Source organism: Anolis sagrei, chromosome 5, assembly GCF_037176765.1.
Source record: "Anolis sagrei isolate rAnoSag1 chromosome 5, rAnoSag1.mat, whole genome shotgun sequence".
In the NCBI taxonomy this organism is placed as follows: domain Eukaryota; kingdom Metazoa; phylum Chordata; class Lepidosauria; order Squamata; family Dactyloidae; genus Anolis; species Anolis sagrei.
In genome coordinates, this window is record NC_090025.1 from 164,043,846 (window position 1) to 164,064,523 (window position 20,678).

General features: G+C 41.9%; 1 protein-coding gene across 1 annotated transcript in view; it reads left to right on the top strand.

Annotated features, from left to right (window-relative positions):
* The first annotated feature begins 8,368 nt into the window (after positions 1-8,368).
* KCNJ4 (potassium inwardly rectifying channel subfamily J member 4) overlaps positions 8,369-20,678 on the top strand; it is a 33,480-nt gene continuing 21,170 nt past the window's right edge. The window contains exon 1 of the mRNA XM_060777059.2: positions 8,369-8,932. The gene's annotated coding sequence lies outside the window, so the exon portion shown is untranslated. The remainder of the gene's footprint in view (positions 8,933-20,678) is intronic.

A 20,678-nucleotide genomic window follows, 5' to 3' on the forward strand; every position in this document is an offset into this window, starting at 1 on the left:
CCCCCTCCGAAATTCTCATGGTGGTTCGCGAAAAGGCCTTACTGGTGAATTATTTAAACTGTTATGTTTATTCATATCATGATCTGATCACCATACTCAATATATCCCATATGCATGGGGGTATTGGGGTAATGATACAAAAGGTTTGCTAGGCTAGACCCTCTTTCACTCAGACTCAGCCCCCCCCCGAAACTCACCCCCCCGAAACCCCCCCTGAAAATGTTTTAGCCCCCCCCCCCCCAAAACGAAATCCTGGCTACGGGCCTGCTCAAGATGCTTGTCTGTTCTTAAAATGAAAAGCACACATCTCCATTTTAGATAGATTAGGAATCAGCTGGTTTTCCCTGTAATAGGCAGGTATTTTCTGTTGCTCGTGGGAGTTCTGTGTGCCAAGTTTGGTTCATCATTGGTGGAGTTCAGAATGCTCTTTGATTGTAGGTAAACTATAAATCCCAGCAACGACAACACCCAAATGACAAAGTCAATCCTCCCCCCGACCCTACCAATAGTCACATTTGGGCGTATTGGGTATTTGTGCCAAATTTGGCCCAGTGAATGAAAACACATCCTGCATATCAGTCACATATTGACATTACAATTCCTAACAGTAGCAAAATTACAGTTATGTAGTAGCAACAAAATAATTTTATGTTTGGGGGGTCACCATCAACATGAGGAACTGTATTAAGTGGTTGTAGCATTAAAAAGGTTGAGAAACACTGCTCTAAAGCATATTACTGATTTCGTAAAATGGAGTCTGAGATCTAAACAAGCCCAGATCTGATCACATGGTCTGCAGCCCCTCCCACAAAACAGAGTTAATGAAAACTGCATACCAATACACACATAATACATTACAGTAAGCAATCTGAATTATATACATAACAAATAACTAGCGGAGGCTTGAAGAAAGTTGCTATTTTGAACAAAAAGTAGCAAGATGCAGGTTAATTAAGACATTTTATTTTATTTTAATCTTTTGGGTCTTGTTCCAAGGAGAGGCTCGCCCTCCCACATGCCCACAACATTGGCAGCAGGAAAAGTTGGTGGAATGGGGCTATTTTGGGGAACATTTCCCTAGCAACGACTGCTGCCACAGTCTGTAGTGGTTCATCCATATGTGCTAAAATATTCAATGCTCCTTAATAAAGAGAGCAGCTGGTAAAACAAGGTAGGTGGTAGGCAGAGTGCGCTATCCAGATGCCATGCCCACTGACTTCAGTCTGCGATTCATAGGGTTTGCTATGACTGAAGAATATTGATGGAAAAAGTGAACAATGTCTTTAAGCAGAAAGGTGTGAAAGGTCTCCGTTCTACATTCATCGCCCGTGATTCTATCTCAGAAAATAAGTCAAATACTTATGACAGAAAATGAAGTGTCTAATGCAGTCTTAATTTCTTCTCAGATACAAGGAAAATCTTTACTACAGATGTCTTGTCGCTGAATTTGTTCCTACAAGATACAGTATGCTCCAAACCAGTAGAATAAACATGTTTATTAATTATTTAGGCCAATTCATGAAGGACAAGATCTTCAAACTTCTACCCTATGTTTGCAGCTCCTTTTCAACGTTCTTTTCAGCTCCTTTCCACACAATCTGAAATAACTATATTTGTATAGTCAGTCTGAATCTGAGTGGTTGGCACTGCTAGTTGACCGTGTTGGAGCATGTAAAAAATCAGTTGGTGAGTGTGTTAACTGAAAAATGCAAAGCATGAAGCTGATTGGTTAGGCTACACTCAGGATGCTAGCGGAGCCTGGGAATTTGGCAACAGTTACATGCTTAGGTTTTCTGTAAAGAAGCTTGCCAAGATAAGTTAGTATTATTTTCTGCTTCTGAGCTGCTGGAAGAAGATCTTTCACATGGACACTCAAAGACAATTTGAATCATGGGAGTTGTATCTTGGCAAAATCTTTAACCTCCTCTGCCAAAGAGTGCTGGTGCTTCACCAAACTGCAACTTCCAGGAATACATAGCATTGAGCCATGGTGGTGTCACACTGTATTAATTCTACTGTGTAGATCAGTGGTTCCCAACCTTTTTTTGACCAGGGACCAGTTGACCTCACTTGCCTAGTTTCCAACAGATCTCACAACTTCTGAGGATGCCTGCCATAAATGTGGGTGAAACGTCAGGAGAGAATGCTTCTGGAACATGGCCTTACAGCTCAGAAAACTCACAGCAACCCAGAGATTTCTGGCCATGAAAGCTGTCGACAACACATTTGAACACTGTGTTCTTGAGTGGAGTCAGCCCAAACATTTCATACATGAAAGGTATCAAACAACCTTAGATTGATAAAGTTTATATTGACTTGTATCGCTCTAATATTGTCATCTCCAATGAACCCAATACATTCATTTGACTACAAATCATCAACTGCAGAACAAGAATGAAGACTTGACCATGATACGAATCACTTTGCCTTGCTGACCCATGCAATAAAAGATTAGTAGATTCGCTCTATATATCTCTGACATACTCAATATGCATGGAAAGTATATATAGGTGAAAAAGACAAGGGTGAAAGAGATACCTGGTGTTTTTAATGCTTCATACAGTCAAAACAAAAATGACCCTCTTTATGCCAGATTTATTTTTACTGATTGTTTTTTTAAATCATAGAATCACAGAGTTGGTAGAGACCTTGTGGGCCGTCCAGTCCAACCTCCTGCCAAGAAGCAGGAAAATTGCATTCAAAGCACCCCCGACAGATGGCCATCCAGCCTCTGTTTAAAAGCCCCCAAAGAAGGAGCCTCCACCACACTCTGGGGCAGAGATCTATGAAAATCTAAAGTCATCTTAGAATTAAACAGTGGATCAGAACTAAAACAACAACTGCCTGGATAAAACACACAGTTTCTTAGCAACAGATAATGTATTCAGTTCCAAAACAAAACAGGCAGATGTGAGTGTTACTAGAGCCATAATTCCAAAATGAAGAACTATATATACCTGGGATTGGTGCACCGGATTATATTGGTGCTTTGGGCCTTATCAAATCACTTCTTCATGTTATATTATTCCATTGGAGAAACACTCCAGCCAGCTTTGTGAGAGTCGCTGATTAGCCATGCTCTCCATCACACTCTTGCCACATTTGTGCTTTAACAGTATCATTTGTATGGGGCTTTAGCATTTAATAGCCTTGCAGCTTCAAAGCCTGGCTGCTTCCTGCCTGGGGGAAATCCTTTGTTGGGAGTTGATCAGTTGGCCTGATTGTTCCTTGTCTGGAATTCCCCTGTTTTTTGAGTGTTGCTCTTTATTCACTGTCCTGATTTTAGAGTTTTTTTAAATACTGGTAGCCAGGTTTTGTTTATTTTCATGGTTTCCTCCTTTCCGTTGAAATTATCCACATACTAGTGGATTTCAGTGGATCTCTATGTAGACTGACATGTTAGTTGTTAAAGTGGTCCAGCATTTCAGTGTTCTCAAATAATATGCTGTGTCCAGTGCTTGGAGAGCATTGTATGATAAGGCTGAGACACAAGGGGGACCCAATGCCTTGCCATTACAGTAAACGCCACAGTATGATAACACTATTTGACTCTCCCAGCTGCAGTTTTGTTTGGCCAAAGGCAAAGGTTCTTTCTTGAACTCAAATGCAATAAGCCTGAGAGTACTGTACCAAGTTTTATTGAAAAGCAGGCAAGGCATCAAAGAAAGAACATACGAACCTTGCAAATTCATTCCCCAATCAGCTGGAACAACAGTGAGGCCAAACCTACTGCACTGATTGTGGTCTGTAGTAAATTACAGTATCGCTGTGTCAATTAATTAGCTACTTTTCTTTCCTTTGGTGTCTTACCACCCAGGTGTATGAAAATTAAACAATTATTCCACAATTTAATTATTGAAATCAAAATATAGTCATGACTTTTGTACCTTTTAGTTGGGCCAATGAAAACATAATAGATACAGCAAATGAATAGACAGTGCCCAAAGAGGGTGGATGGCGGCCAAACTTACTAATTGGGGGGGGGGGGGAATTATCTCATACACCAAATCCATACCTTCCAATTAATTCTACCTTTGAAATATATCCAGCAAAAATAGTCCCTAAAAAAAACTTTAACCCTTAAGGCAGCGTTTCTCAACCTGGGGGTTGGGACCCCTGGGGGTCACGAGGGAGTGTCAGAGGGGTCGCCAAAGACCATCAGAAAACACAGTATTTTCTGTTGATCATGGAGATTCTGTGTGGGAAGTTTGGCCCAATTCTATCATTGGTGGTGTTCAGAATGCTCTTTGATTGTAGGTGAACTATAAATCACAGCAACTTCAATTCCCAAACGTCAAGTTTTTTCACCCCAAATTCCACCAGTGTTCACATTTGGACATACTCAGGAATTTTTCCAGCATATATGGCAAATAAGGGAATAAGGGAATACTATATATATAAAAGGGACACCCTGGTGGTGCTGCGGGTTAAACCACTGAGCTGCTGAACTTGCTGACAGAAAGGTTGGTGGTTCGAATCTGGCAAGTGGGGTGAGCTCCTGCTATTATAAGTAGTAAATTAAAATAGTAAAGGTGGCACAGAGGGTTAAACTGCTAAGCTGCAGAACTTGCTGACTGGAAGGTCGGCAGTTTGAATCCGCAGGACAAAGTGAGCTCCCATTGTTAGCCCCAGCTTCTGCCAAACTAGCAGTTCGAAAACATGCAAATGTGAGTAAATCAATAGGTACCACTTCGTTGGCTCTGAAGGCAGTCATGCTGGCCACATGACCTTGGAGGTGTCTACGGACAACACTAGCTCTTCACCTTTGAAATGAAGATGAGCACCATCCCCCAGAGTCAGACACGACTAGATTTAATGTCAGGGCTATGAGCAGGGTAGAAATAATGCAAATAAATAAATAAATAAATTTACCTTTTACATGCATGCATACAGACAGACATACATACTTACATATATATGATTGTATCACAGCTGTTTTCATTATTTGAAAAAATATATCAGTCAATCTTTACTTAAAGCTTTCAAGTTAATTTACAAAACCAGCATTCAGAACAACAGTAAAACCATGAATAATGAACAAAGGTCACAGCAGAGTAGAACACAATGGCAGCATACAGGCAACATCTGAAAAGTAAAAAAAAAAATGTAAACAAAAATGCTTGTGTAAATAAAGATGTAAAGTGGGTTTAGTTGACACAAAATAAATGTGTGAAAAACGCAAGATTCCACCTCCTTTGCTTTAATTTCAGTACAATATCAAGAGAGAGCCTAGTCTCTTCCCACTATTTCCTCTTTCCACCATTGTTTCCTTAACTTGAATACACCTTTGTATATAAATGCTTTCACACAATATTGGAATGGCCTTGATTGACCAGAACAAAGACAGGAAGATCTACTACTTCCTATATGACTATTGCTTTAAAAAACCTGAAACACCTGGCTCTGTGTTTACAAAGGCATCTTGAACCACCATCTTTTTTCCGATAGAGTTACAAGCTGGATAGATGCAGGGAACGCCGTGATGTAGAGTATCTGGATTTCAGTAAGGACTTCAACAAGGTCCCCATGACCTTCTGGCAAACAGACTAGTCCAATGTGGGCTAGGCAAAACTATGGTTAGGTGGATCTGTAATTGGTTAAGCAAACGAACCCAAAGGGTGTTCACCAAAGTTTCCTCTTCATCCTGGAAAGAAGTGACAAGTGGAGTGCCTCAGGGTTATGTCCTGGGCCCAGACCTATTCAACATTAATGACTTAAGTGAAGGATTAGAAGGCATGACCATCAAGTTTGCAGACAACACCAAATTGGGAGGGATAGCCAATATTCCAGAAGCCAGGAGCAGAATTCAAAACGATCTGAACAGATTGGAGAGATGATTGGCCAAAACTAACAAAATGAAATTCAACAGGGACAAATGCAAGATACTCCACTTAGGCAGAAAAAAGGAAATGCAAAGATAAAGAATGCGGAGCACCTGGCTCAAGAGCAGTACATGTGAAAAAGATCTTGGAGTCTTTGTGGACAACAAGTTAAACAATGTCATGCGGCAGCAACAATGTCATGCAGTGGCAAAAAAGCCAATGGGATTTTGGCCTGCATCAATAGGAGTATAGTGTCTAGATCCAGGGAAGTCATGCTACCTCTATATTCTGCTTTGGTCAGACCACATCTGGAATCACATTGTGTCCAATTCTGGGCATCGCAATTGAAGGGAGATGTTGACAGGCTGGAATGTGTCCAGAGGAGGGTGACTAATATGATCAAGGGTCTGGAGAACAAGCCCTATGAGGAGCCACTTAAAGAGCACTTCCATAGGTATAGCAATTAGACTAGCAATTAGCAATTAGATTAGGATTAGTTGAGACTGTTCCTGCCAGTTGGAGGGTATTCAGATGCAAAGTTCCTCCTGACAGCTCATTTTGATGTAGGTAATACAGAGGAACCCCTGGTGGCGCAATGGGTTAAACCCTTGTGCTGGCGGGACTGAAGACCAAGAGGTTGGAGGTTCAAATCCAGGGAGAGTGTGGATGGGCTCCCTCTGTCAGCTCTAGCTCCCTGTACAGGGACATGAGAGAAGCCTCCCACAAGGATGGTAAAATATCAAAAACATCCTGGCATTCCATGGGCAACGTCCTTGCAGATGGCCAATTCTCTCACAGCAGAAGTCACTCCTGACACGAAAAAAGTAAAAGCTAATGCAGAATGTACTAGTGGATTGTGGTACATTTTTATTATTAGAGGTGAAGGACCATTTGAGTTTTTCAACAGAGTCTAGAGTTGATCCTGTTAGTTGTGCCACAATAAGGGAATCGTGGAGATGCTTAGAAAGGTATGATAGAATCCAACAGCGAAAATAAAGAGCCACAATCCACAACAACAAAACAGTTCTCCAAATGTCTGGGACAACAAAGGTATTAAAACCCCTTATTTTGTAACTACTGGAGCAACTATTGACTGTAAGATGAAAGCATTTCACTGAATGTAATAGCTTGCTGGCTGAGAAGAAACCCAAACGCCTTGTTGAACCTTTTTCACCCCAATCCTTGCCCAAAAACAAAGGGGGGGGGGGGACACAGGCCTGCACCCTCCTTGAAAGGCACGAAGCCTGTGAACAAAGGATAGCACCACATAGAAGAAGAAGAACTTTATTTTTCTACCCTGCCTCCATCTCCCCGAAGGGACGTGGGGCAGCTTACATGGGGCCAAGCCCAAAAAACATATAGTTTATTTATTTATCGTGTCAGGAGCAGACCAAACAGTTGTATTGCATTTTTTAACAAACAAACAAACCACAAAGTTTGCAAGCTTGGTAGTTGATTAAATGTCCTTTAACCAGTAGCTGGCCACTTGGAGTGCCTCTGGTGTTGCTGCAAGAAGGTCCTCCATTGTGCATGTGGCAGGGCTCAGGTTGCATCGCAGCAGAGCTCTGTAGTTTGCTCTTCTCCACACTCGCATGTCATGGATTCCACTTTGTAGCCCCATTTCTTAAAGTTGGCTCTGCATCTTGTGGTCCCAAAATGCAGTCTGTTCAATGCCTTCCATGTCGCCCAGTCTTCTGTGTGCCCAGGGGGGAGTCTCTCATTTGGTATCAGCCATTGATTGAGGTTCTGGGTTTGAGCCTGCCACTTTTGGACTCTCGCTTGCTGAGGTGTTCCAGCGAATGTCTCTGTAGATCTTAGAAAACTATTTCTTGATTTAAGTCATTGACATGCTGGCTGATATCCAACAGGGGATGAGCTGGAGATGTCTCTGCCTTGGTACTTTCACTATTGGCTGCTACTTCCCAGCGGATGTCAGGTGGTGCAATACCGGCTAAACAGTGTAATTTCTCTAGTGGTGTAGGGCACAGACACCCTGTGATAATGCGACATGTTTCATTAAGAGCCACATCTACTGTTTTAGCGTGGTGAGATGTGTTCCACACTGGGCATGCATACTCAGCAGCAGAGTAGCATAGCGCAAGGGCAGATGTCTTCACTGTGTCTGGTTGTCATCTCCAGGTTGTGCCAGTCAGCTTTCGTATGATATAATGCCCGGATGTCTTGCAATCCTGTGAGGAGGCTTTTCTCAGGTCCCCTAACATATAGTTAAAACAAGGCAAATAAAAATAAAAACAGCATACAACCAACATCATAAGCAATAATAAAACAGACATCATAAACAAAAGAAAAAGAAAAAAAAGAAAAGAAAAGTATGATAGAAGTTGAGTGACTTAAGTATGCTCTTCTGAATTAGGCTCAGGGATAATCTTTAGGAAAAGAATAAAAAAATGAAAGTAGGTTTTAAACTGTGTTCTGGAGTGGATGGCAAACCTTTGCAGGCCAGAGTGCTCTGTGCAAAGATGCCGAGGGCTCTGCACTGCCCGGCACACGTGTCCCCATTAATGTTTCCACTGCTTTGGATTGCGCTCCCGTCTTTCCATCACTGCATCTGCAGCGTGTATCCATGGTTGTGAGCTCACATGCAGGGATGGGTTAAAGTAGTGGAAGGCTGGTGTATTCTAGCAGAGTTAGTGACTTCTCAGCTACAGGCTGCAGAGCAAAACAGGGAAACAAATGATTTGAGAGCGAGAGAAGGAACAAGAAGGAAGGAGAGCGTCCTGGGAAGAGGGGAGTTAATGAAACGGGAGGGGGGTAAACAGTAGTGAGGAAAAGGACTATCTCAAAAGTATTGCTTCAAGTGCCCGGGGAGCACTTGAATCTATGGATGGGAACTCTTCACAAAGCAACAATAAAGTCCAGAACAAAGAGGAACCAAGAGGCCGGCTAAGAAATGAATGAAAGAAAGTTGGACCCAGACCAAGTGTTGTGAGTGATGTGGAAGGCAAGCAAAACAGAGCGACCAGGAGACCAAACAAATTTAGGGGATGTAACCCAAGCTGGATGAGGTGCTGGCAATTTTTCTCTTTTTATCCTCCTCTTGAAAGCTGGATTTTCAGGATTCAGATGGAAATAGGCTGACTACACACCAGGTAAGAGACTATTTGTTGTCATTATGTACAATGTCACTGAGAGCCAGAGTGTTGTGGTTTGATTGTTGGACTTTGACTCTGGGAAGCCAGTGGTCAAATCCACACTTTGGCTTTGGAAATACACTGGATGACCTGTAAACAAGCGAGACCCCTGGGGATATTTCCAAAATCTGTTGGAAATAGCAACTTTCTACAAGGCTCCTATACTAGTCATTTGTTATGTATATACAGTAATTCAGATTGCTTACTGCAGCATTCCTCAATCTGGGGATTGGGACCCCTGAGAGGGATCACGAATGAGTCTCAGAGGGGTCGCCAAAGAACATCAGAAAACACAGTATTTTCTGTTGGACGTGGGGGTCTGTGTGGAAAGTTTGGCCCAATTCTATCCTTGGTGGGGTTCAGAATGCTTTTTTATTGTAGGTGATCGATATATCCCAGCTACTACAATTCCTAAATGTAAAAGTCTTTTTTCCTCAAACTCCACCAGTGTTCACATTTGGGCATATTGAGGATTCGTGCAAAGTTTGGTCCACATCCATCATTGTTTGAGTCCACAGTGCTCTCTGGATGTAGGTGAACTACAACTTCAAAACTCAAGGTCAATGCCCACCAGGGTGGTCCGTGAGAAGGCCTTACTGGTACATTATTTAAACTGTTATGTTTATTCATATCATGATCTGATCACCATGCTCAGTATATCCCATATGCATGGGTGTATTGGGATAATAATACAAAAGGTTTGCTAGGGTAGATCCTGACCCCCCCCCCCAGAATCAAACACAGCCCCCCCCCCCCCCGCCCTGCCCCCCGAATCAAAATTCTGGCTACGGGCCTGATGCTCACCAAACCCTTCCAGTATTTTCTGTTGGTTATGGGAGTTCTGTCTGCCAAGATTGGTTCCATTCCATCATTGGTGGAGTTTAGAATACTCTTTGATTGTGGGTAAACTATAAATCCCAGCAGCTCCAACCCCCAAATGATAAAATCACACACACACCCAACCCCACCAGTATTCAAATGTGGGTGTATTGGGTATTTGTGCCAAATTTGTTCCAGTGAATGACAATACATCCTGCATATCAGATATTTACATTATAATTCATAACAGTTGCAAAATTATAGTTATGAAGTAGCAACAAAAATAATTTTTGATGCAAGGGGGGGGGTCACCACAGCACGGTGATCTCTATTAAGGGATCGTGGCATTAAGAAGTTTGAGAACCACTGCTGTAAACAAATCTTGCCAAGAAAACCTTTGGTTCACCATAAAATGGAAATAACTTATAGGCACAATATAACAGTAGTAATGTACTATGCACATGCTTGAGATTGGAGCTGATGAATTTCCTATGCTGATGATATGTGTCTGTAAATGTTTATAGGGACATCCCCCCCCCCCCCAAATCATTTTATTTCAGTAATGTAGATGCTGGTACATAAAATCTTAAGTTACAATTATATCTTTCCATAATTAAGATGCCTCAAGTCTTCTGGTTTTAAAAAAATGTATACCATTTAATCAGAAATATTTGCTTGCACTAAATGTTAAGGTTCTAATGGTACCAGTTTCTCTGCAGACCATATTTTTAACCCAGCTTGATGAATGCTCAGTTCTTCAGTCATCCACCCCACCTCACCCCACCCAATTGGTTTGGACAATTCTTCTTTAAGGTAGTTTCTTAGGTTGTTATGTTCAAACTACTAATTTCAAAGTGTTATGGAATGATGTCAGTAGGATACATTTCTAATGGGTTCTTCTCATGAGTGGGATGCTCACAGGATTCCAGAACAATGGAACTAAAACAAAAATAGCTTATGTGCTTATGTTATTTGTAGTCTCAGGGACTCTGTCCATGCTACCCCATGTTACAAAGAGAATGTTTATATGGATACCATTTATTCTTCTGTTTCACATTAAGATGATGTTGAACATCATCTTAGGGGCAGTAGAAGTGAATCATCAGGAATAATACAATCTATATCAGGCATGGGCAAACCCAGACTCAGGGGCTCTTTTCTCAGGCCCTCCTCTCTCTCACCATCCTATCCTTTAGCCCTTCTCTCTTTCCTTGCTCCTTTACTCTCTCCCTTCTTTACCTCCCTCTTTCTCCCTCCCTCCCTCCTTTCCACCCTTTCGTCCTCCCTTCCTTCTCTCTTTCCTCTCTCCTTCTCTCTCTTTCTCCTTCCTTCCCTTTTCTTTCTTTCCTTCCTTCTCTTTCCTTTTTCCCTTCCTAACTTCCATCCTTCCCTTCCACCCTTTCATCCTTCCTTCCCTTTTGTCTTTCCCCCTTCCCACTTCTCTTTCTTCTTCCCCTCTTCCTCCTCCTTCCATCCTTCCCTTCATCCCTTTCATCCTTCTTGCCTTCTTTCCTCCCTCCCTCCCTTTCTTCCTTCCCTTTTTCCTTCCTCCTTCTTTCCCTTCACTCCATCCTTCCCTTCCACCCTTTCGTCCTCCCTTCCTTCCCTCTTCCCTCTCTCCTTCCCTTTTCCCTTTCTCCTTCCTTGCTTCCCTTTTGTCTTTCCTTCCTTCACTCTTTCCTTTTCCCCTTCCTTCCATCCACCCTTCTCTTCTTCCCTTCCTTCCTTCCTTCCCTCTTTCCTTCTTCCATTCCACCCTTTCATCCTTCCTTCCCTTTTGCCTTTCCTCCTTCCCTCTTTCCTTTCTCCTTCCCCTCTCCCTCCTTCTCCTTCCATCTTTCCCTTCCTTCCTTTCATCCTTCCTGCCCTCTTCCCTTCCTGCCTCCCTTACGTCCTTCTCTTCCTCCCTTTCTTCCTTCTCTTTTTCCTTCCTCCTTCCTTCCACCCTTCCTTTCCACCCTTTCACCCTTCCTTCCCTTTTGTCTTTCCTTCCTTCCCTCTTTTCTCCCTCCTTCCCTCTCTCCCTTTTTCTCCTTCCATATTTCCCTTCCTCCCTTTCGTCTTTCCTTCCTTCTCTCTTTCCTTCCTCCTTCGCTTCCTTCTTTCCTTCACCGAGAAGCCATTCCTCTTCGCAGGGAGTACTAGCATGCGGTTCCCAAGTTAGAAAGTTTGGCCATGCCTGATCTATACAAAGTAGCGTAGGAATCCAGAATTTCTTTAAATAAGTTGAAACTAATTGCAAGAAGACACACTTGTGGCACATGTGTTGGGTGTGGAAATAGTGTTGATTTGTGATAGCACACTATATATCAGGTACAGGCAAACTTCAACCCTCCAGGTGTTTTTGACCGGCTGTTAGGAATTGTGGGAATAGAAGCCCAAAACACTTGGAAGGCCAAAGTTTGCCCATGCTTGATATATATCTACCTGTCTCCTTCACCAGATGCAAAGATCATGATGGAGTGCCAGCCTAGAATAGTGGTTTGAGAGTTGGACTAGGACTCCAGGAGATCAGGGTTCGAATCTCTTCTTGAACTGAAAACCCAGTGGGTTCCCTAGGGCAAGTGCACTATCTCAGAAGAAGGCAATGGCAACTCTCCTCTGAACAAATCTTGCCAAGAAAACCACATGATATGGGCTTCGGGTTGCCCTAAATCAGAAATGACTTGAAGGCACACAATAGTGATAATGACCACAAAGTCTTGTTATATAAACAAAGTGCAAGTAGTTATCATTCGGTTTGTTGTGAGTGTTCCAGGCTGTATGGCCATGTTCCAGATGCATTATCTTCACCCACATCTACGGCAGGCATCCTCAGAGTTTGTGAGGTCTGTTGGAAACTAGGCAAGTGAGGTTTATATAACTGTGGAATATCCAGGGTGGGAGAAAGAACTCTTCTCTGTTTGAGGCATGAATGTTGCAATTGGCCACCTTGATTAGCATTGAATGGCCTTGTAGCTTCAAAGCCTGGCTGCTTCCTGCCTGGGGGAATCCTTTGCTGGGAGGTGTTAGCTGGCTTGAATTTGAATAGTTTCTTCCTGGGTGACCCAAATTCTCTATTGGTGGAAAATTATGTATGCCATACATGTATGCCATACATGTGCCACCATGTAGTCTAGTTGTGCCCGACTCTAAGCTGAAGAGCCGGCATTGTCCGTAGACACTTCCTAAGTCATGCGGCCAGCATACCTGCATGGAGCGCTGTACCTATTGACCTACTCACATTTACATGTTTTTGAACTGCTAGGTTGGTGGAAGCTGGGGCTTAAGCGGCTGAGGGGGAAAAGAAAAGGGCCTGAGGCTGTTAGGAATTCTGGGACTTGAAGTCCAAAATACCTGGAGGGCCCAAGTTGGCCCATGCCTGCTCTAGTTAGAAACTATTATTGGTACATAAGTAGGATTACACTGTGAAAGCCTCACAGACAGAAACCATTTAATATGGAATTATTGATCATGGAGCTCCAGTTAGGAGTCATTAAAGCCTAGAGGGCCTATAATAGGGCCAAATGCATGCATTTGATAGCAGTGTAATGATGATACTGCAATTATTTGTATACTGTGAGAGGGAATTTGGCCTAAAGATGAGTTGGTGACATCGCGTAAGCAAATCGATCTCCATTTAGCTCAGTTGTGCATGATACCACGAGGAATACAGTCAGCCCTCCCTAGCCACGGATTCAACCATCCATGCCTTGGAAATATCGCCCTGCTCCAAATTCCAAAGGCAAAGCTTGATTTTGACATTTTATATAAGGAATGCCAATTTACTACACATTATACATAATGGGACTTGAGTTTTGAGTATCCACAAAGCAGAGGGTCCTTGAACCAAATCCAGTAGATAACAAAGACTTGTTGTATTGTCCTTGAGATGAAATATCAGATTGGTGAGCTTTGCAAAGAATATTCAACCTGTGCAAAGAAGAGCATTGGATAAAGTCAAATTTCAGGATATAGAAGAAAGAAGTGTATTCTCTTAAATTTGTGACACAAAACAAATAGAAATCCTTCTACTTCTTCATGACTCAAAACTATTGTTGTTGTTGTTGTTATTATTATTATTATTATTATTATTATTATTATTATTATTATTTGAAACACAACAAGATGAGTCCACAGCAGACAAAATCATTCTGCTGGCTGTTGTATTGGATCACACATCGGATATTTCCCAAGTGTGATGTATCGTCAAATAATGCATGCAGATCCCAGTGAGGTGGCCTTCTGCAGCTGGCAGACGGTAATTTCGTCAGCTCTAATTGTGTTTAAGTGCAGGCCAAGGTCTTTAGGCACTGCACCCAGTGTGCCAATCACCACTGGGACCACCTTTACTGGCTTGTGCCAGAGTCCTTGCAGTTCGATCTTTAAATCCTCATATCGTGTCAGTTTTTCCTGTTGTTTCTCTTCAATCCTGCTGTCATCTCGGATTGTGACATCGACAATCCATACTTTGTTTTTTAACACAATAGTGAGTTCAGGAGTATTGTGCTCCAAAACTCTGTCAGGCTGACTTCGGAAGTCCCAGAGGAGTTTGACATGTTTATTTTCTGTAACTTTTTTGAGCTTGTGATCTCACCAGTTCTTTGTTGCAGGGAGATGGTATTTGTGGCACAAGTTCCAATGAATCATCTGAGCAACGGTGTTATGCCTCTGCTTGTAGTCTGTCTGTGCAATCTTCTTGCAGCAACTCAGGATGTGTTCTATTGTTTCATCTGCTTCCTTGCAGAGTCTATATTTGGGATCTGTCATCAACTTTTCAATTCCGGCTTTGATGGCATTGGTTCTAATGGCTTGTTCTTGGGCTGCCCGAATCAGTTAATCATCATCATCATCATCATCATCATCATCATCATCATCATCATCTTGTTGTGTATCTAATAATAATAATAATAATAATAATAATAATAATAATACACAACAAGATTAGTACGCAGCAAACAAGATCACTATGCCTATTATTATTGTTGTTGTTTATTATGTTTATTTATACCTTGCTTTATCTCTCCTGAAGGAGACTCAAAGTGGCTTACAATTAAAAGTATGACCCCATAATTTAAAATGTACACAGGGTAACACTATTACCCTTACAGTGGTACAAATTAAACAGCAGAGAACAAATATTTTAAGGAGTAAATCTGGTGAGGAGGGTGGTGGAGGAGGAGGAGGGTGAAAGGAAAGTAATCAGGCAAATACAAGAGGTTGAAGGAGAGACTAGAAAAAGGGGAAGGCTTGCTTTCCTTTCCTTGCTTCTTTTTCCTCCTCCTTCTCCCCCCCCCCCCCCCGGTCAAAACTGGTGTGTAGTATACAATCTGTTGTGTTTCTCTTCTGATTGGCACAGACAACAAAAATCCAGAAATTGATTACTAGAATTTAAACTGCAATGAAATGGATCCTTTCACTCTCACACCTACCTTCTCATGGAGATATTTAGGGCACACAGAAGAACTTTTTTCATTTCTTCCTATTGCAAGAGCTTCCCAATTTCCATTCTGTTCCCTGGGCCGCTTCACAATGTGTCACAATGGTGCCCTGCCGCTTTCAGCACTCTTACAGTTCTAACCAGTTCTGTGATCACAATAGCTGTGGTAAGAGGTCACATAAAATGTCACAAGGCTCTGTACCGTTTGGTTTATGGGGAGCTTTATTTTGTGTTAAAAACATTGCATAAATAAGTAAGTATAAAACTAATAAAAACAGAGGGAACACAAGCAGGTAAGTCATTTTTGACCAAAAACGGGCGACAGCATTGTCTGAAGCTTTCAACAATTCTTCCTCTGCGCATGAGGCAGGGCATTGTGGACAAGCGTACATAAGCGGAGTTGTTTGTTCTGCTCCACAGTCACACGAGGTGGAGGATTCTTCTAGGCAGTACCATTTTGCCAGGTTGTCTTTTGATCTGCCCACTCCGCTTCTGAGTCTGTTCAGGGAGAGCTGCTAAGAGGTCTTCTGTTACTTTTGAGATTCTTGTATGTCAGTCACTGGATCAAATTTGATAAAAAATACCCAATATGCCCAAATTTGAATACTGGTGGGGACAGGGGTAATTGATTTTGTCACTTGGCAGGTGTAGTTGCTGGGATTTATAGTTCACCTACAATCAAAGAGAATTTTGAACCCCACCGATGATAGAATTGGGCCAAACTTCCCACACAGAACCCCCATGACCAACAGAAAATATTTTCTGATGGTCTTTGGCAACCCCTCTGACACCCCTCTTGTGACCCCACCCCCCCAGGGCTCCCAACCCCTAAGTTGAGGAATGCTGCAGTAAGCAAACCGAATTATATACATAACAAATAACTAGTATAGGAGGCTTGTAGAAGGTTGCTATTTCCAACAGATTTTGCCTAATTATACCACTGCAGGCGAACAAAGCAGTCTTTAACTGATGACCGTCTGCATCTTACAAATCAGTTCTTTATTCATAATTATACAGTTTCCCAGACTACTTCTGAAAGGGATCCAGTTTTGTTTAAGGAATTGTTTTTAAAAATATTCCTGACAGAAAAACAATCTGGTTGCACTAATATCAAGTGAACATATTGCAGCCTCTGCATGACTGGCAAACAAAACTCACAAATAGCTTCAAATTGCTGGTAGATTATTTAAAAATAACACATAATTTGCCTAACAAGGAAAATTACTCCTGTTCTCAACTAGTTTATCAGAGCTGCTGAGAAAGGAAGCAGAAAAGCCAAGAGGAACATTAAGGAAACAAAAACAGTGGTGACAAATGGTTTAAAGGGGAACATTGAAATAACTAAAATTAAAACGTGGTTCAATCATCAAATGTTGACAGCAGTTAAGAAATCAAAAGAAGACGCAGGCTGTGTCTAAATCAGGCAGGTTATTTTGATCAGCTCTGGAGTAGCCCTGGATCCAGGATGTACATGCTGAACCCAGGAGTGATGTCTGGATGGGCCAGGGCCACATTTGCCCCTTTGGGCTGTCATGTTTTTTGTGTCACCTGGCTGGCACTCACTTTTCAGATTTGCTGGTGTCAGAACACAGCACCTGTTCAATCAGCAAGAAGGAGAAAGTCAAAGGAAAGTTCTCACTTACTTCTAAAACTCCCTTTTAAAATGAAGAGTTCCTCCCTATAAAGAGAGACCAATATATTTGGGCAGGTTTCCTTTTTGCCCATGTCTGCTATAGATCGAATAACTGGGTAAAATATAACTCGAAAAGATTTTGAATTTAGTCCATTTGTGTATAGCTATGGCCAAAAAAAAGCATTGCATGTTTTTTAGCACTTTGACAGGAGGTCACAAATATACTAGGTGCTGTAGGCTATATTTCAGAGGATGGAACAAGCAAAACTGCTTCTGAGTATTCCTTGGTTAAGAAAACCCTGTGAAATTAATGGTACTGCTATAAGTTGACAGATGACTTGAAGGCACATATACACACAAACATCTTGTCACTTGCAGTGATCAGTATTAGATGCTATAAAGCAGTGGTTCCCAACCTTTTTCTTGACTAAGGACCACTTTGACCAGGGACCCGTTGAACAGGGACCACCTTTGAACAGGGACCACTCGCCAACATTAGTACCAAAAGGGTTATGAATCAGTTTTTGGTCAGCTTTAGATTTGGTTTGGTTATTTGGGGTGCTGATTCAGAAAATGGCTTTGCATAGACCACATCAGCTCTAGTTTCTGATACAGAACATATGTCATCTAGTAGATGCCATCTGCTCGCCCACAGAAACCCACATTTAATAAGTCTCCGCACTATAAGAGGGTTTCATGAGACCAGTCGCTCTCATTGCAATGATGTAGTAACAGTGAGGCCGCGGACCATATTTTAGTTCCCATTTATTGGGAACCACTACTATAAAGAAAGCAGTTCAGTGTTAGCTGCAAAAATACTAGCTGGCAGGAATTAATGGGATAGAAATCTTTCCACCACCAACCAGTGGGATGTTTGGGGAAGAAAGGTATCTGGGGCAGAGAGAATTTGAAATCTACATTTCATGAAGATGCTCCCAAAAAGCCAGATTTCCACCCCCTGCATTTATTGCAATTAGTGGAAATTCCAAATAATATTTTTAATGATGTAAACCTGTTGTCCTCTCCTTCCTGTTGCTACTGTCATGGCTAAAAGTTTTAAAAAATGGCAGTCTACCACTTTGTTCTTCTGAAATATATGGAGGATCACATACTTTGGGGGGACGGGGACTGTGCTTCTAATATTTGTGATGAAGAGGGAATTTTTGCTTGCCACACAACCGGGTAGGATTGCTGTGCTTGGTCCTCTTTATCGGTAGTAGCAAGAGCAAAACAAATCATGTCTACAGCCCTGATCAGACCCTCAGCTAACATAGACCAGTATGACTTTACACCACCTGTGTGCTTAAAGAATCTATATAAATAAAAATGTTATGTTCATTTGTGGGATTAACAGAACTCAAAAACCACTGACGAATTGACACCAAATTTGGACACAAGACACCTAACAACCCAATGTATGTCCTTCACTCAAAAAAAAAAAAATTAAATTTGTCATTTGGGAATTGTAGTTGCTGGGATTTATAGTTCACCTACAATGAAAGAGCATTCTGAACCCCACCAACGATGGAATTGAACCAAACTTGGCACACAGTTCTCCCATGAGCAACAGAAAATACTGGAAGGGTTTGGTGGGCAATGCCCTTTGGTTCCGGAGTTGTAGTTTACCTACATCCAGAGACCACTGTGGACTCAAACAAGGATGGATCTGGACCAAACTACATGAATACTGAATATGCCCAAATGTGAACTTGGGGAAGTTTGGGGAAAATGTGGAGTTTGGGGAAAATAGAATCTTGACATTTGGGAGTTGTAGTTGCTGGGATTTATAGTTCACCTACAATTACAGAGCATTCTGAACCCCACCAATGATACAATTGGGCCAAAGCTCCCACACAAAACCTCCATGTGGGCCATAGCAATGCGTGGCAGAGAGCAGCTAGTGTACAATAAATGTACACTACACTTATTAAAGATAACATGTTATATTATAAACATGAAGGGACAGCTCTACTGAACTCTTCCAAAGCATTATTTACCAACAAATTCACTTAGTCACATAAGCCATTCTCTATCGACGAATGCTATGATGATTTCCAGCCTTAATGAGAAGGAGGTCATTCCAAGTATAGTAATGGTAAAGTTTCCCCCTGACATTAAGTCTACTTGAGTCCGACTCTGGAGGGGCAGGTGGTGGTGGTGCTCATCTCCGTTTCTAAGCCGAAGAGCTGCCGTTATCTATAGACACCTCCAAGGTCACGTGGCCGGCATGACTGCATGGAGCACTGCTACCTTCCCACAGAAGCGGTACCTATTGATCTACTCACATTTGCAAATTTTCAAACTGCTAGATTGGCAGAATCTGGAGTTACCACCGGTCCTCACCCTGCTCCCCGTATTTGAACCGCCAACCTTTTGGTCAGCAAGTTCAACAGCTCAGCTATATAACCCGCTGCGCCACCAGGGGGCTCCTTCATTCCAAGTATAAAGAGGACTAAATGTAGGTCTGCCCTATCCCTTGTTCTCATTGTCGTCTTTCTCCATATAGGTTTTACCATAGTGCTAACTCTGCCATTTTCAGTAGTTACCTCTCATTTTCTGTTTGTGTTTGGGGCCCCGTGTCCACACTGTTGAGATGTCCATGTGCACCCCCAGATGCATCGCACACCAACACAAATCAATGATAGAAGCATTCTCTATTTAGCTGTCCCTGTCAATAGCAAACCGGGCCTGATAACGATTGAGCAGTTTAGTTTGGTTATGTCATGCATTGTGATGCTGACCTTATTTTCGCAAATTATCTGGGTCTTTTCTTTTCTGATAGTTACACCATAATAAAATGTCATCAAAATTAGGATGAAGATTCTCTACAATGCTAACATTTCCACGGTTAAACCTACTCTGAGGTGTAGCCTGCAAAGCTGATGCAGATACATCCAAGCAGTCCTTGATATGAATCCACACAGCTTTGGAGAAATTAGAGGAGTGTGTTAACTTTTTTAAAAAGTTACTTTACAGTCTTTTCTTTCCTGCAATTGATTTAGGAAAAAATACATGAGTATCTCCTGCTTCACCAACTTTACCCTTGCAACAAATCCATAAGTAGGGTCACAAGATTGAAAACTGTGTAGAAGAAGGAATTTCAGCAAATGTTGCTTATCACACAACCAACTAATGATCAACACCTGTTGAAATCCCATCTTCTGCGCAATCATCATGCCCTTTATGTGTTTTGTGTCCTTTTGAAATAACTCTCTTGTGTTAGAATGTCAATACTATCTATTTACATCATCCAATGTTCTTATTTTGGTGGCCTGAGGTAGGAGGAAGATGATGATTATTATCATGAACCTCCAACATGTTGAACATGTAAAAATCAGTTGGTGATTGTGTTAACTGAAAAAAAGCAAAGCATGAAGCTGATTGGTTGGGCTACACCCAATATGTTAGCTGAGCCTGGGAGTTTTCGCAACAGTTACATGCTTAGGTTTTCTGTGTAGGGGCTTGCCAAGACTAGTTAGTATATTTTCTGCTTCTGAGCTGCTGGAAGATCTTTCACATGGACACCCAAGGACCATTTGAATCTCTCTCAAAGTACATTATGTGAGTCAATGCAACTGTTCACATGACTGTATATATGTTGCTCTGCATAACAAAGAACAAACAGCTTATTATTTACTGATCATCTTTGGGGCATATCTTTTCTCTAGCACAACAGTGTGTAGATTGGTAAAGATGTGAATTACATGTGTTTTTCATCCCGCCACACAACAGACTAGTCATATAGTTCAAGATCAAGCCAATTAGTTCACGGTAGCAACAGAATCCAAGGAGATAAGCAGAAGGGAAGCCAAACAACAGTCCTGGTCAACCCA